We start from the raw sequence: 6,483 nt of genomic DNA, 5'->3' as shown, positions 1-6,483 counted from the left end.
CGTTCTCTCCGCCCCTTTTCTCGTGCGCGTGTGCGAGGGAATTAAGTCTCGCGAGATTTGTGAATTCGAAGCGTTCTATTCTTGAGCGCTTGGAAGGGCGGGACTAGCTAGCAGAGGCGGGATTTATTGACAGAGGCGGGCCCAAGAGAGGCGTGGTGTGGATCACCCAGTTTTCCCCTCCCCTGGAGGGGCGGGACTCATGGATCTAGGCGGGAAGCAGGGTTGGTAGAAAGGGTTCGGAACTTCAGCCCGGGGTCAGCCTTGGAGCTGGGATCGCCCAGGGGCCGGAAGTCTGTAATCACTTCAGAGCAGTGGAATTGACAGCTGACCTCCCGCCCGAGGTCCTGGGAGATCCGGAAGCCGACAAATCGAAGGGATCGAGTTAAGGCCGGATGTCCACAATGGGCTCCTCCCTCTGCAAGGGACCCACATTAGGTGCCAAGCGTTTGCAGCTTCCCGCCACACCTCTTAACTGTCTTCTCCCGCCGCACTCAAGCTGCTCCTCCATGACCGGCAATCATGACCAGCCGCTCCCTGGTGGAAGGGACAAGAACTGCAGTACTTGGGTTCCTAACCCCTTAAAGTTAGTGAGGACTGGATCTCTGCCCAGATTGTTAAAGCCTTTGGACAGTTCCCTGCAGATGTGAGTGAGACCTGTATTTAGGACCTCGTCCTATAGCTCCAGACCACTTACGTAGGTAGAATCTGATTGAAGGCTGGAAAGAGAACTGTGCACCCTGCTGTATAGCCAACCTTGAAGTTGATTCCCCTGCCTCCACCTTGTGAGTGTCAAGATTATCGAGCACTCACTCAACTGAGCTACAACCCATAACTCTTGGGATTTCGGTTAAAGTGGAAGGTTTAACATTTTAGACCTTAGTTCGCTCCAAGTTGATCTATATATTTAATGAACATTTTAGGGGAACCTCAGGAAGAGTTGCACATATAAACCAAAATATCTTTTTTGTGGTGGGGAGGATAGGGTTTAACTATGTAGCTCAGGCTAACCTAAAACTCATGCTCCTGCCTTGGCCTGCTAGTGTTGCAGGTGTGCATGACTGCACCATATTAATGTGTTTATCCTAAAACTTGTGGCAAATAAATAGACTGAATTTAATAATTTTGTATTGTTGTTGGACTCATAGTCATCTCAGCAATTAAGAGCACTTGCTGCTCTTCAAGATGACTCCCAAAGGATCTAGGTTTGGTTCCCAGTACCCATGTTGGGTGGCTAACAGTCATCTGTAACTCCAGCTTCAGGAGAGCTGATGCCCTCTTCTGCCCAGACACAACAGGGCACATATATAAAAATTTAAATATATATTTACTTTTACAGCTATGGGTATTGTGTGTAGAGTGATTCGATGCAGGGAACATACTATGGCACGTTGTGGAGTCGATTCCTCAACCTTTACATGGGTTCTGAGGATCAAAGGCTCTCACGGTAAGCACTTGACACTCTGAACCATCTTGCCAGCCCCTTAAGACTTACCATGTAAATACAGTCATTAAGAAAAGTGTGCTGTTGGCAGATGTCTAGATACGAAAAATCAATAAAATAGAGAAGTCAGAACCACACAAGTACAACCAAGCCACTGGAGAAAGGGTCTCACAGCCAGGCTGGCATCGAATCAGTGAGAGTGCCCTTGAAGGTCTGATCGCCTACCTTCAGGTGCCAGGTATGGGAATCACAGGAGAGGCCAGCAGGGCTGATTTATGCAGTGCTGGGGAAGGAGCCCAGGGCTTCGTGCTTGCTACCATTTGAGTTATAGCTCCAGCCAATTCATTTTCTTGACAGAAATGCAAACATAGCACAATGCAAAAAGACTGTGTATCAAGTGCTTCTGAAACAGACCAGGAAAAGAAAAGGGCCTTAAGACCACAGTGTGGCGAGTGGCTCTGAATATGAAATTGTTAACTATAAACCAATTGGAGAAAATGTAAGGGAAATTTTCAGGAGGCTAGTCAGGCAACAAGTTCAGAGACAGGACCAGGGTGGAGTGGGAAATAAAGATAAACTGTCATTTATCAAAATTTCAAGGCTGGAGGGCCTACAGGTAAAACTACCCATTGTGAAGTCTAAGGATCTGAGGTAGGTCCTGGGGCCCACACAATAGAAGAGGAAAGTGTAGTCCCAGAAGCTGTCCTCTGACCTCCATGCACGAACACTCCCCAAACACACTCAAAATAAATACATTTAAAAATCTCAGAAACCTTTAAGGCTGGGCACGAAGACCCATACTGTAATACAAGCAAGCACTTAGGAGACTATGGCAGGAGGATTGTCATGGGTTTGAAGCCAGTTTAAGTTAGAGAGCTCCAGACTACACTGTAAGACCCTGTCTCAAAAATAAAACCTTTATGAAAGACCAAACTAGTATGAAAACAGGATGCACAAAGCTGCACATGGTGGTACACAAGAGGTCCAGGCACGCAGGAGGTGGAGGTCAGAGGGCAGGAGGCTGAGGCCAGCTTGGGTACAAAACCTGTCTAGAGAGAAGGGTTGGAGCGATGGCTCAATGGGTCAAGGGCATTCTGTACAAGCCTAATGACCTGAGGCTGGTCCCCAGGACCTAAAGAAGAGACATAACACCACAGTTGTCCTCTGACCTCCAAACAGTGATGTATGGAACATGTATGCTGCCACCCACCATACACCATACACACATGCACACATAATAATAGTAATATAATTATTATTATAAAGGGGGAGAAGGTAAAAGAAGCAATGGGATGGGAGAATATATTTAAATCATATTTAATAAAAGATTTGTATCTAAACTATGTAAAAACTTGGAACTGAAGAGTTGGAATCCAAGTGCCAAGGTACCTGTAAACCCAGCTTTCTGAAGGCTTAGGTACCAGGGACATGACTCGTGAAAGCAAAACACACATGTACATGCACATGCACACGTCTCAACAAGTAAAGAGAGAAAACAACCCAGCTGGAAATACTGACCCACGCCTGTAATCCCAGCGCTCCAGAAGCAGAGGCAGAGGCAGAGGCAGATGGATCTCTAAGTTTCAGGCCAGTCTGGTCTACACAGTGAGTTCCAGGACAGCCAAGGATGCACAGAAAAACCTTGTCCAGAAAAAGAAAGAAAAGAAGGAAGGAAAACAGAAAGACAGGAAGGAAGGAAGGAAGGAAGGAAGGAAGGAAGGAAGGACTCAATTACAAAATAGACGGACATTCGGGACATTTCAGCAGGGGCACAGGATGATAAGCACCTCACAAGGTGTTCAATATGATTATCCATTAGAGAAATGCACATTAAAACCACAGTGATGTGAGGAGCTGGAGATGTGACTCTGTTGATAGAGTGCCTGCCCAATGTACAGAAAACCCTGGATTTTACCCCTAGCGAGGCATAAACCAGAAACCTGGGCACCTGTAATCCCAGCACTCAGTTGGTAGAGGGAGGGGGGATACAAAGATGAAGGTCATTCTCACCTACACAGTAAGTTTGAGGCTCTGCTATGAAAAAAAAAATGAAATCAAGCAAGAAAGAAGTAAATAAGTCTTGACAATATCACATACAGATGAAAATGCAGAAAAATCAGGATCTCACTTGTTTGATTTCTAGAAATGTGAAATTGTTCAGGGATTTATTGTGAAACTTTTCCCTCCAAATTGAACAATCTTAGAAGGAGGCTTTTTAAGACTCAGGAACCATACAAGGCTCAGAAAGTTCCTGAAACTAACAGAATTCATAGGAGATGGATCTTGGAAAAGCTAATTCTCAGTCCTACCCCTAGTATACAGTAGATAGATAGATAGATAGATAGATAGATAGATAGATAGATAGATAGATAGATAGATAGATAGAGATAGAGATATATATTTCTCCACAAGTCCCACAAGGAGTTCCAAGGATGCAGCTTTTGTGAGTTAGCACCCATTGCAAGGTAGCCCTTCCAGTGTTACAGTTGCCTTTGAATCTTCCATGATCCTTCAAGTAACCCTAAGAGATTCATTGGTTCTCCAGGTTGAACTTTGGAAGAATTGTTTGCTTTGTGGGTGAATAGACATTTGTGTGTATCTCTATAGGAGAAGTTATCCAGTTATCATTCTAGAAAATACTCCTATAGTTTCCCCTAAATGACACAAGAAGAGCACTTCTGACCATTTAAATGATTTTACAGCATGGCGGTACACTCCTGTAATACCAGCATGCAGACAGGAGGATTTCAAGAGGTGGGCCAGCCTGGGCTGAGCAATAAGGCCCTGTCTCAAAACCAAAACAAACCAACAACAGAAAAACTGTACAAGGCTGGGGATTTAGCAAAGCATGCTGGAGGTCCTGTCCAAGCTCCAGGACTGCAAGACAACAGCAATACCTCAGACAAATAAAGGGTGATAGGGATGTCCACGGTAGTTCTGTATTGAAGAGCCCACAGTTGGAAAAGCCAGATGCCTTTCAGGTAATGAATGATAAAAGAACAGACTGTGAATTGTCCACCCACAATATTACTCAGCAACATGACTTGCACCAAGGAATCCTCTTGAGCTATGAGAACACCAGTTGTTAATGCGGCTGGGAGCATGGTTCAGTTGACACAGCACCGGCCGAGCACGCTAAGTCCTGAGTTTGATCCCTGGGATCCACATGAAATCTTAAACTGAGCATGGGAGTGTGTGCTTGTAATCCTGGTGATGGCAAGGTCCGAAGTGGAGACAGGAATTTCCCTGCACCTCAGGATCACACACCCAGGCTTAAACATGGCAATGGCTAGACTTGGTGGGCGAAGAACTTGAAGATCCGTTATATTCCATCGTTTGTAATGAACAGTTTTCAATGCAATGGTGCATGTGTAATGGCAGCATCGATAAGGCTGGAGCCGGGACTGCCACTAGTTCAAGGCCAGTCAGCGATACCTTACAGCACCCAGGCCCAAGGAACTAAGGCAGCCAACAAAAAACAAACAAACCAACCATACCAAACACGTCACCACCACCAAAAACAACCCCTCCCCCACAAAATAATAAGGACGGTTTGTAAATGAGCTCTCCATACCCCAGGCTGTGTGTGCCTTTGCAGGGTCTCTACAATCCTGTTTTACAAGCTGTTCTACAACCATAAGGTGGTTCGTGCCTGTAATCCCAAGACTCAGACAGTGGAGACAGAAGGGTTCCTGTGGATTTAGGGCCAGCCTCAGCTACATACAGAGACACCTTGACTCAAGAAAACTGAAAACCAATCAACCAACCTACCAATTATTGGGGACATATCTCAGTGGTACAGTCCTTGTTTAGTACACCTGAGGCCCTGGGTTCAATCCACACCACTGCCAAAAAGAAAACAAGTGTGTGTGTGTATACTCAGCATGTAAGCATATATATATGTATATATATATATATATAAAATATCCAGGGATGCCCACTCCTGCCAGTTGTCGTGTGACCTCTTCATGTGTATTGTAACCGGTTCATGCATGCACACCCACATATAACCACATATATGCACATATAAACATAACTAGCTCTACCATAGAAACAAAGATCTCAACCAAAGCTTGATTTTCATCCTTTTCCACTAGGTTTCTTCTCCCATCACTGGGCACAGCTGTATTCTACAGTCCATGTCTGTCCACTTTTTCCACGATCAATCCACTTTTCTTAAACTAACAACCCATCAGACATGTCTTTCCATCTCTAAGTCTGGCACCAACACTCTGTGTGTGTGGTGTTTTGTTGAATTCTTGCACGAGCTAGGCAAGCACTCTTGAGTTGCATCCCAGCCCCTCACGGGGTAATTGTTCTACCACTGAGCTACATCAGTGCCCCCAATGAAAGCTTTAGATAAAACTATCATGGCGCTAGCCCAGTGGTTCTTAACCTTCCCAATGATGAGACCCTTTAATACCACCTCCTGTTGTGGTGATCCCCCAACCATAGAGATTTTATTTCATTGCTACTTCATAACTGTAATTTTGCTACTGTCATAAATCATAATGTAAATAATGGGATTTTTCCCATGGTCTTTTGGGGTCCAGACCCACAAGTCTAGGACCACTGGGCTACAGGCTGGGTTAGCCATTAAGATTACATACTGTGCTGGGCAGAGGTGGCATAAGCCTTTGATCCCAGCACATGGGAAGCAGAGGCAGGTGGATCTCTGAGTTTCAACACAATCAGGGCTATACAGAGAAACCCTATCTCAAAGCAAAACAAAATAAAGAAGTGTGTACTGTAAACTGAGGACCTAAGTTTAGTTTCCAGCGCACTTGTCAGGAAGCTCATAACTGATTGTAACTCCAGGGGATGGGACGCCCTCTTTTGGCTTCCTTGGACACCTGTACTCATGTGCACAGACCCTTACACAGATACCCACGTTTGCAGAATTACATTTTTAAAAATTGTTTTTACGAAGAAGAAAAGGGACCCCTGTGTCGACTCCATCTTTTTTGCTTTGGTTTGGAGTAAAATTATATGAACTTTTTGCTTGTTTTTTTTTTTTTTTTTTGGCAAGGTCTTACGTTGCC

Source organism: Rattus norvegicus, chromosome 12 (assembly GCF_021556685.1).
Source record: "Rattus norvegicus strain SHRSP/BbbUtx chromosome 12, alternate assembly SHRSP_T2T, whole genome shotgun sequence".
Taxonomy (NCBI): domain Eukaryota; kingdom Metazoa; phylum Chordata; class Mammalia; order Rodentia; family Muridae; genus Rattus; species Rattus norvegicus.
This window is presented reverse-complemented; position numbering follows the sequence as displayed.